Source organism: Mesocricetus auratus, unplaced genomic scaffold (assembly GCF_017639785.1).
Source record: "Mesocricetus auratus isolate SY011 unplaced genomic scaffold, BCM_Maur_2.0 Super-Scaffold_100053, whole genome shotgun sequence".
Taxonomy (NCBI): Eukaryota; Metazoa; Chordata; class Mammalia; order Rodentia; family Cricetidae; genus Mesocricetus; species Mesocricetus auratus.
In genome coordinates this window covers 1,966,042-1,977,135 of record NW_024429230.1, presented here as the reverse complement: position 1 = coordinate 1,977,135, position 11,094 = coordinate 1,966,042, and the positions used below count along the sequence as shown (strand labels likewise).

Genomic DNA, 11,094 nt, shown 5'->3' with positions numbered 1-11,094 from the left:
ACAGAAATGGCATCTAGAATGTTCTACAGGTCATCACATGCGAGACCCTTGCTAAGTGCTTTCTATACTGTCTCTCCTTAGATGTTCATGTGAGAGGGTAAGCTTATGACCACTGTTGAGGACTTGGTGGGAGGTTTGCAGAAAATAGTATAACAGTGTTTGTTACCCACAGGGTCTCACGGATCACTGTTCATGATGTGGTATCCATCTCATCCACTCCCCAAGACAGCTCTTCAAACTCTCAGAGAAGACTGCAGTAGAGTTCTTCATGCTGTGGGCCCTGAGGCCTCCTATGGGTTCCCTGTCAGCTGGCAAGGCTCCCCGTCCCAGCCGTTCTGAGACAGACCGACACCTGGCCTTATCCTGCCCAAGAGCACAAAGCTGGGGAATTCCCCATCTGTCGCCACCCTGGCGGCCACGTGTCCTGTATCTGTGGCTGGGCCAGAGACAAACATGTGGGCCTCCAGGTACAGGAAAGCCTAAGCCAAGGGTTTCAGGTCACACTGGAGAATCATTTTGCAAACAAATGCCACAGGTCTCCTCTCAGACTGGACAGCATGCAAGGTCAGTGTCAGCAGATCTGACCCTAAAAATAGACCCTCTGAGCCAGTCTGGAGGTTTCGTGTAAGGCTGTCACAAAACCTCCAGTACCTCCGGTACCTCTTCACCCAGCCAGGCACCCAGGTAAGGCCCTTGAATGGGAAGGTTCTTGTCTCTGGGGTTTAGCCAAGTGTTCTTTGAGAAAATGGTTGTGGGGATTGGAACCCTCACTTCCACAGTTTCTGGAGCTGTGAAGAACGTCCTTTTAGTATGAAAGGCCTTTCACTATCCCAGCATTCTCTAGAGACACCACTGAATTACTCTCTCTTTCCTTACCTTTAAATCTTAATTTACGGTTCTGTGACTATTTCTAGGGGACAACTCATGGGGCTAATGTTCTTAGGCCCTGTCTAAGGCGTTGTTGGATGCTCTGTATTATATTTCATATTCTAGCAAGGTTTTACCTGTGTCTATCTAGCTGGTTAGAGTCAGGGAGCATGGGAAATAGAGGCGCCGGATTCCCTTGGATCATGTGTAGGGCAGTGCAGATTACAATCTAGCAAGCAAGCCTCCCGTGCCCTGGTGAGTGTAAGCCACCCTCAAAATAACAGTCCAAAAGAGCTCCCATTCTTGAGGGGAGCACAGGGTTGGGTGTGGAAACACCCCAATAGAGATGGGGGGCAGGCTGATGGACAGAGCCACTCAGCTTGGATCGCATGCACGTGAGGTAGGAGGGAGAGGGTACCCCGCTTCTCAGACAACGCTGCCTTTGTCTTGTGGGCCCAGTCATCACTGGTGGGCGTGAAGCTTAAGAACTGTTGGGACCACCCTCAACTGACTGTTAAGCAGCTGAAAATACTCCAGAAGCCCCTGGGGGAACCCTCCATAGGTCACGTTCTTTCTGCTGCGTTGACAGTTTCCCTGCTGCGGCCCCTCCTTGTGCTCACTGAGTGGAGCCTATGGGCAAGCTGGAGGACTCTGACGTTTACTTACCAGCAGCAGGACTTGAGGGGCCACGGAGGAAGTGCTCTGGGCACGGAAGTGGGAAGTGAGGGATCAGAGGAGAACCGGGGAAGGCCAGGCTGCTCCGAAGCCGCCTCAGGGGCAAAGGCAGGCCTGTGCTAAGGAAGAGAGGGGTGGCAATAGCCCCTCTTCGGCGGTGACCAGACACAGCGGCTGAGGAGGAGCATCAGGGTGTGAGTGAGGGTAGACTTCCTGTGACTCCTGTGGCTGAGTACTTAACCACACAGCTCCCTGGTGTGTTCCCATGTGCCCCGTGACTGCTGCTGTCTGCTTTTGGTATGGGTTTTAGAGACAGTGTGTCTCATGCTGCAGCCGAACCTGACCTGGGACTCGCTGAGTGATCCAGGCTGGCCTCAAACACACGATCTTCCTGCCTCAGCGTCCCTAGTACTGGGATTATAGGCGTGTACCCGGCTCCCACACCGTTTTGGGAACTTCCCCTAAGTGTTAATACAGTCCCTCTATTCCAAGGTGTCCCCATTTTCAGATGAGGAAACAGGTACAGTGAATGAGGTGGTTTTCCCCGGGTCACGCAGCGCAGCTTGGGCAGCGGGAGACACTGGACCCCAATGTGCCTCGGAGGCTGACGTGTACCTGCCTTGGGCCTGGCGCCGTTGATACTTAGGCAGCGCTGGGGGCCTCTCACTCGGCTGCTCTGTCCTGGGCCCTACCCAGGGTAGTGTGTGTGCCTGGGAAGAGCAACACCAGGGGCTGGGCTAAAGGATGCAACTGCGTTTGTCCCGGGCTTGCCTCTACAGCAGATGAGGTTTGATTTCTGTTCTGGAGGGCCTGGATGGTTCTGTGCCCTCCATTTCCTCAGTAACAATCTCAGAAAAGCCTCCATTGTAATTCACACAGGAGCCATTGAATCCCACCACTCCTTGTGGCCACATTCGCTTTGTTTTAAAATGTATTTTTTGTGCATCAGTGTGAAGGTGTCAGATCCCCCTGGAACTGGAGTTACAGTTGTGAGCTGCTGTGTGGGTGCTGGGAATCGAACCGGGGTCCTCTGGAAGAGCAGACAGTGCTCTTAACCACTAAGCCATCCCTCCAGCTCCCTGTACTTTCTTCTGCCCTGGCCACATGACTCTCTCCTCTCTCTCTCTCTCTTCCCTTGCTTCAGAACATCATTCACCTTCCTTCTTCATCCGAGTCTGCTCCATGTAATGCTCTTCAAGCTGGTGTGGCGGGGCTAAGACATCTCATTTCATTCCCGGGCATTTTGTTATGCCCATTTACACACGAGGAAGCTGGACACGAGGTGTATAAGGTTCCCAGGCCCAAGAGAGCACACGGCACAGTTCTTCCCAGCGTCAGGAGGGAGGCAGGGCTGGGGAGATGAGTCTGTGGCTAAAATTCTTGCTCAGAATCAGATCTCAACTTGTGGTCCCCGGGAGATCCCTGGGCAGGCTGGCTAGCTCAACCAGCTGGGATCCACGAACTCTGAGGACAGCAAGAGACCCCGACTCAGAATACCAAACAGAGTGAGCAAAGACATCCCATCTGGGCTGCTGCACGGATGCACATGTGCCTGTACTCGAACACACGTGTGCCCGTACTCGAACACACGTGTGCCCACACACTTAAGTACATACACGTCTTTAGAAAACTCAAGAAGCACTGGCTCATCCACGGGAGCTCATGCTCTGACTAGGAATGTGGTGAGCTCTCTGACGACATAGTTAGGATGCAAGACTGAGCTGATGCCCCTGTACCCCACTGAGTTGAGAACCCCAGTTACTAGCTTGGAGTCATTTTCTTCCTTTTCATTCTCTTCCTCTCCCACCCCTTTTGGTTTTGTGAGGCAGGGTTTCTTTGTGTAGCTCTTGGCTGTCTGGAAATCACTCTGTAGACCAGGCTGGTCTCAAACCCACAGATCCACCTGCCTCTGCCCCGAGAGCTGGGATTAAAGGATTAAAGGTGAGCGTCACCATGTCTGGCTGATGTCATTGTCCTCAGCCTCACTGGCCCCATTTTCCTTCGTGTTTTAATGTGGTGCACTCTTGCCCCATCTAGGAGGTTTCGAGAACAGACGACATTCCCTGGGAATACATCAGTGAGGCCACCCCAGTGCTCATTCCACAGCGTCTGGCCAGGCCTGGGATTTCTCTGAGGACAGCAGCCTTGGCTCCAAGCCTTGCCAAGGCCCTTAGCCTTCCCAGTGTGGCATTTGAAAGGCAGATCTAGTGAGGAACAGTGGGCTGAAAAGGAAATAGAGGGTCTCACAGTAGAGGCTACAAGCCCCCCGCCCCCATATGAACTATCCTTCACCCTTCTCCTCGCTAGGCTTGTTCTGAGGACAATGATTCTGGGAAACTGCCTGCGGCATTCCCACACATCTCAAGAGGAGTCAGGAACCACAGCTGGCCTGGTCAGTCATCACGCACATCATGGGCCTCATCTCCCTTGACAGAGCTCCCCCCTGCCATTGGGCAATGTCCATCTGGACTGGCTCTTTTGTCTGAGAATGAAGCTAAGTGTGGGCCTCCAGCCCCTCACATCTCCAGGAGGTCCACCTCTGCCAAACCAAGATTGGGAAAATCAATTAGGAGCTCATAAATTACCACCCAAAGCACTTTGAACCATTTGAAGAGTTAATCAAACGAGTTCATGACATCGACACCATTGGAGAAGTAATATTAAATTTCCGCTTAAATGAAGGCTTCTCTGTTTTTTTTAATAAAAGGATTTTATATTATTTCACATAATTACCTCTTGTTAACATACTTGCCAGAATCCAAAAGAAAAAAAATCTGTTAAACTTGGATTATGTCTGATACATTAAGAATTAAATTATAGGCAACAACAACAACAAGAATTCCTGGGTTTTCTCGTCCAAGTTTTAATTAAAAAAAAAAAAAACACAGACTTTATGTTCTGGTTGGGCTCATTTTTGGTAGGTTTAAGATGCATAAAGACTTGAGGCAAATTGAAAATATGTATATACTTATATCTGGACACTCCCGCCAAATCCAAAACCCAGCAGCAGGCATTGCTCCACTAACAGAGCAACAGCAATCTCACTCCCTCCTTTAGAGAACATTCCAGATCCAACTCGGGTGTTGACGAAGCAATGCGGTTTACATCGCATTTAAATTTAAACTAGCTTTCCCCCGGAACACAAATATCCATGGGCACCTCTGAAGAGAGGGCAAACTTCTTTAAAAAGTGCATGTATGTGGTGTGTGTGTGTGTGTGTGTGTGTGTGTGTGTGTGTGTGTGTGTGTGATGTGCACATTGCCAGAGGCCATGCTGGGTGTCCTGCTTTCTTGATCTTTCCCATAGTCCTTTGAGAAATAGGTTCTCTTACTGAACCTAGAGCTGGGCCTGCAGGCAGCTAGCCCCAGCAATCCTCCTGTCTCCACCAGGGCAGACAAAAATAAATCATAAACAATTCTGAAGCTAGAGATCTTTATGGCTCAGCCTATCCAACTCCTGCCCAGTCCTCTCTCACACTGAGCTGGCCAGGCTTGTCTCGTGTGTGATAAAGGGCACGTAGAGAGAAAGCTCTGGCCTACCGTGGAAGGTCCAGTCACAGAGAAAATAAAGCTGCTTCCCAGATACACCGATGACCCCAGAGTGTCCCTGAGGACACTGGCTGCTAACACCAGACCTGGCTGCAGGGAAGTCCTAGGCCCTGTCTCTGCCATTAGAAGTGGGCGAGACTGCCCTCTTCAGCAGGCAGAAGAGGGAGGAGTTTCCCCGGGGGTCAGGGGACCTTTTCCCTGAAGCATCTGAGATACATCCACACACTGCCTCTTCTGAGGTCCTGGGCTTGCTTACCAGGCTTTCCTTTTCTTAAAGACACTGTGCCAGCCTTGGGGCCTCTGCAGACTGGAATCCCCACGGTGTCCCGGGAAGCACAGGGGACTAGAATGATAGAAGCTAGGCCTGACTGCCACCCTAAGGCCTGGAGAGAGACACACCACTGCTCTAGGGCCCCCAGGAAGGCAGCCATCAGAAGGGTAATCCCTTCTACATACATAACCACCCTAAAACACAACTTGTGTGGGATCTGGGGTGAGGTTTCTTCCATATGCTGATGTAATGCACACTGGTTTCACAGACACTGTAGAGAATATGGTTACGTAAGAAGAAAACAAAGTCAGACATAGTTTCACTGCCCTACAGCACGCACTCAGCCAGCGTTAATCTGGTAAATTTGTATAAAAGCAGTCAGAATGTAGACTGTGTTGCTTCCTAATCTTCTGATCTCTTCTCACCGATGACCACCTTCCTGTTAAGAGAAGCTTTTTCTTTTGCTAGCCGCTTTGGTTTATCCCCCGCCAGTCGCCTGGGCTCTGCCGCGCCAGCCTGGTTCTAGATCCGCATGAGTCCCAAATAAACACACAGGAGGCTATATTAATTATGAAGCTGTTGGCCTTGCTTGTCTCTTACTGGCTAGCTCTGCTTTAAGTAATTACCCCATAATTGTTAATCTAAGTATGTCTCTTACCGGAGAATAGTTCCGGGTTTCCTACCCCATGCCGGTTACATGTCGACTCTCCTGTGTTTCTCCTACCCAGAATCCTCCTGGATTCCTAGCCCCACCTATCTAGATTCCTATTGGCCAGACAGTGCTTTATTAGCATAAGACTTCCCCAACATCTCCTCTTTTCTGTTTAAACAAAAAGAAAGGTCTTAACTTTAACATAGTCAAATTGTATATGACAGAACAGTTATCAAGTAAGAACACAGTTACAACATTTTGTCTATTAACATTTAGCAAGATCTAAAGAAAATATCATCCATCCCATCCTTGTGAGTCTAAAGTTCTATATGTAGCTTATCTCTTATCATAACTAAGGAAAACTATAACTATCTGTCTTCAACTCCATCAAAGACCACAGAAGGATAATATATAAACACTAGGATTGACAGAGGTATCTTACTGCCTGGACAGTCACCCGAAGTTCCTCTGTAACGTTGGGGCATCCATCTTCAGCTCATAGGCCACAATGTGTCTGGAACACTTCTCAGCAAAGCAGGAAATTTCAAACTGTCCATCTGCGTTGGCAGTCTGTCAGTCATTTTTCTTTGTCCTGCAGAAAGTCTCGTAGACTCTTCCATGAAGCAGGAACCCTGTAAGACTGAGTTCAGCATTCACTTTCCTGTGGGTCCTGCATGTGCAGTTTATACAGCAACAGTCAAACAGTCTAGGCAAGAGCAGTTTCTTGCCCAAATGGCTAATCTTGCCATGTTGAAAGCAAACTCCATAACAAGTTTCTTCGATGCCCATTTTCCTCTCAGACATAATTGGTGCTGCCAGGAGCAGACATTTCTCATTGTCAAGAAAAACCGTAAACCATTTTAAATGCCACTTTCTGAAGGTCTTTGAAAGGTTTGAAGACTGTCTATCTATCTCAAATATATTTCTGTATATCTAGAAAACCTAACTAACCTAACTATAAGTTCTGACTATTAAAAGTAACTATCTATAGTCTGTATTCAATTATGCATTACGTTTTAAAAGATCAGTATAAGCACAGTACTTAATCAAGAGGAGAAATATACATATCACAAAATTGACCTTGAATTTGTATCAATAAATGAAAAACAATACCCATACCATAATTCCCCTTTTTACCATTAAAAAAGATTGGCTGTGATCACTAGCCAATTATAAACAATCCCATTTAAATGAAAACAAAAATTTATAAACAAATGGGAATTAGGACGTCGCTCATTCCAAACTGCTTCCTGCTGGAAGGGGGCGCTGTTCATACCATGGGGATCATGACAAAACTCAGAAACCTGTATAAGTCCGTATTTTCGGGGTCTGTAAAGCTGCATCATCTTAGCTGTCTCAATAGTTGGAACACCTGGTTCACTGCTTCCGGGGGTCTTGGTTCGTCAAACCACAGAAGTCTGGAAGAAATCCTCAGCTTTTTATGTTCTGTGGAAACATAAATTAAAACTCCTTTTCCGAGTAACATATCCTTATACTTAAATTTTGAGGTCAAGGCATTTTCAAAAGATATAAGTTGAATTAATTCAGCAGTATTTATAATCAAGTGTACTTCAGTAGCTGTTCCTTCCTTAGCAATGAAAAAACTGAAAAACACAATAGCGTACAGTGTCCAGACTCTCTGTGTAGTTTCCATCTTTATGTGGCTTATTTATTAATCTATTATTATTATTACTCAATTTCTTTCACTTTTATTTATTTTTCTCTGAGACAGGGTTTCTCTTTGGAAATCTGCCTGCCTCTGCCTCTGGAGCAGTTCCTACTGGCGTGCGCCACCACAGCCAGCTTTTGTATTTATTTACCACTTTGTCGTTTCATTTTTCTCTCTCAATCTCACGTATATTTTTAAACACACTGTAAACCTTTAGAGGTTTTCTTTATCCAAGTCTGACTTTACTGTAAATCTTTATGTTTTTCTGGCCACGTGTCTTATCTGTTAAAACCGTGGCTGTTTTAAACTGCCGTTTCAAGATGGCGGGCGTAAGCGTGACTCCAGTTTACCGCCTCAGTCCATGCTGACCTCCAGCAAAAGCTGCCACTTCCAGCTGTACGTACACCCCTTTCAATCGGTAGCAGAGTCTCTTAAAACAACCTTGCTGTTTTTTTTTTCTTTTTATGCTGAGTCAGGAAGACTCCGGTAAACGAGCCACGTGAATCTCGGCTTGTCGATAGCAAAACAGAGCACACCTGAGAAAAATGCTGCTACCAAAATCTGTGCTTCTCTCCGTTCTTCTGTTTCTAAAATTCCTTTAAAGCTTTTGTTATTTTGCGTGGAAATTCATGATCCCACTCCTGACACCATTCTGTTAAGAGAAGCTTTTTCTTTTGCTAGCCGCTTTGGTTTATCCCCCGCCAGTCGCCTGGGCTCTGCCGCGCCAGCCTGGTTCTAGATCCGCATGAGTCCCAAATAAACACACACCTTCCCACCTCCATGACCTCTTCCTCCTCAATTTGGGGTCTTACTCTACACCCCTAGGTAGCCTGGGACTCGCTCTGTAGACCAGGCCGGTCTCAAACTCAGAGGTCTTCCTGTCTCAGCCTCCCAAGTGCTGAGATTAGCATGCACCATGATATGTGGATCGCCTCCTGTTTTCTTTAATTCCTATCACCACCACAAACATAGCTGTAGGGATGGGTAAGGAAAGGGCTGACATAGCCGCAGGGTTCTCCAAGCTGACATCAGGGACCCCCAATTTCTTTCTTTCTTTCTTTCTTTTTTTGGTTTTTTGAGACTGGGTTTCTCTGTGGCTTTGGAGGCTGTCCTGGAACTAGCTCTGTAGACCAGGTTGGTCTCAAACTCACAGAGATCCTCCTGCCTCTGCCTCTGCCTCCCGAGTGCTGGGATTAAAGGCGTGTGCCACCACTGCCCAGCGGGGACCCCCAATTTCAATAGGTGCATGGATGTCTCTAGCCTGGCAACTCCTTACCTGCTAGTTTCTGACCCCAAGCCATTTCAGCTACTTACCCATCAGCAAGGAAACTCAAAACTCCTTTGGTTAAGAGCACGTTGGCTCTCTGCTTCTCATTTTCAGGAGGGGTACCTGCAATTGGCTTCCTTTGCTGCAGAAGAAAAAGTCTTTTGTTTTTGTTTTTCCAGACAGGGTTTCTCTGTGTAGTTTCTCTGACTGTCCTAGAGTTCATTCTGTAGATCAGGCTGACCTCAAACTCACAGAGATCCGTCTGCCTCTGCCTCCCGAGTGCTGGGACTGAAGGCGTGCTCCACCACTGGGAGGACTGCTCCAAATTCCAGGCATGCCTGGTCTATGTAGTGATTTCTAGGCCAACCAGGGCCTACATATTGATGTCCCGTCTCAAAAGCAAAACAAAGCAAAATACTTTATAAAACTCTGGTGGCTCTCTGGCTTCCTATAAAACCATCAGAAAATGGACTGACTGGATAACCCAGTGTCGTAGAAGCACTGGCCGGCAAGTCTAACAGCCCGAGTTTGGTTCCCCAGGACCCACATGGTAGAAGAAGAAAACAGATCCCCACATGCTGCCCTCTGACAACACATGCAAATACATGAACACACATGTGTACACACACACACACACACACACACACACACACACACACACGCTAAAAATATTTTTAAAAAATAAATCAGGAATTGGCAAGATGGCTCAGTAGGTAAAGACACTTGCAGCCAAGACTGAGTACAGTCACCAAAACCCAAATGGTGGAAGAAGGGAACCAACTTCTGCTATCTGTCTCTACACATGCGCTGACACCCAGCGGGATAGACAAATACAATCTTTAAACACTGTCAGACAAATCTGGATTTCATTCCTATATGGAACGACAGGTCGATGTCTCACGGCAGAAGGGGCAATCGTTCTTCAGTGTGACACAGTCCCCGCTATACCCTAATGTCATTGTTTGTTCTGCAGTATCCAGCTGCTTCCTTCCATTGTGTTCCTTATGTCATCCACCTGTCCCCTTTGTGAAGGAGCCCGGGCTGGCTTCTGCTCCTCTGAGGAGGATGCTCACACAGGCCAAGCAGCCTCCAGAGCCTGCATGTGACTCCTCAGGTCCACATCTTTAAGTATGAAGCTGTAACCGGAATCTGGAAGCCTGCCCTGACAGCCTGCCCAGCTCTCATTATGACATTTAGCCTGTGATTGATACAGTGTGTCATGGAGACCTTGGCAGTTAATCTCTCGGTTGGTCGAATCTATGGAGACCAAACAGAAGAGGTTGCTTTCCCCTACCCATTTGGCTGTGATCTGGGAAACAGACTCTCCCTGCGTCTAGAAGAATGAGAGATTTGGGAGCTGTGTGGGTAGGGTTTGGGGGTGCACAGCCGTCTTCAGGATTTGGAAAGATGACAGGTTTGTGGTTTCTGGACGGCTCCACGCTTTGTTCTATCCCCTGCGCTGTGCTGGAGGATAATAGATCCCAGAGCCCCTTCCAAGTGCCAAGCTGCTCTGGGTAGACCACACCACTTCCTCTTCTGTCTGGAAATGCAGCCAAGGTTTTAAACGCAGGGCCCGAGCCAGGGATGGCTCCCTCCACAGTCGAATGAGAAGAGGCCTCGGCAAGGGTGAGGTCAGCTTCAGTGATCAAAGGAGGCAGATGGAGGTTGCACAATGGAATGGACCCTAGCATCTCCCTGAAATCGCATCTTTCCAAGTCTCCTTAGTGACAAGCAGGACTCAAAGGGACCTAAAACTACAGTGTTTGGGAATATGATGCCTAACTTAGGAATAAGATGAGTGTGAGTCATGGACGCACTCAGCAGTACATCTTTGTGATTAGGGCTGCGGAAAGTTGTAACTAACTACATGCACCTAGGAGACCAGGACTCTGGGCTGCTTCCTGTAAGAGAAGCTTCAGCCATGCCTTGCAATACTGTCCCCTGCCCCCGAAGCCCCATCAGGCAGACCCAAGAGTCAAGTTCAGGCCTCATCAACTACCCCTGGGAGGAGGCACAGTCCACCCTGTGCTCTGCACTCCCCTCTCCTGAACCCAGTTGGGTCACTGGAGACTCAGTCCTGCTTCCAAAGCTCTGACAGGGTCCTCAGCCAGCCTGCAAAGGCCTCTGCCATCCATCCCTCTCATT

At 48.1% G+C, this 11,094-nt stretch overlaps 1 protein-coding gene across 1 annotated transcript in view; it reads left to right on the top strand.

Annotated features, from left to right (window-relative positions):
* Positions 1–510: 510 nt before the first annotated feature.
* Positions 511–11,094, top strand: part of Dusp29 (dual specificity phosphatase 29) — a 42,950-nt gene continuing 32,366 nt past the window's right edge. The window contains exon 1 of the mRNA XM_040735988.1: positions 511–684. The gene's annotated coding sequence lies outside the window, so the exon portion shown is untranslated. The remainder of the gene's footprint in view (positions 685–11,094) is intronic.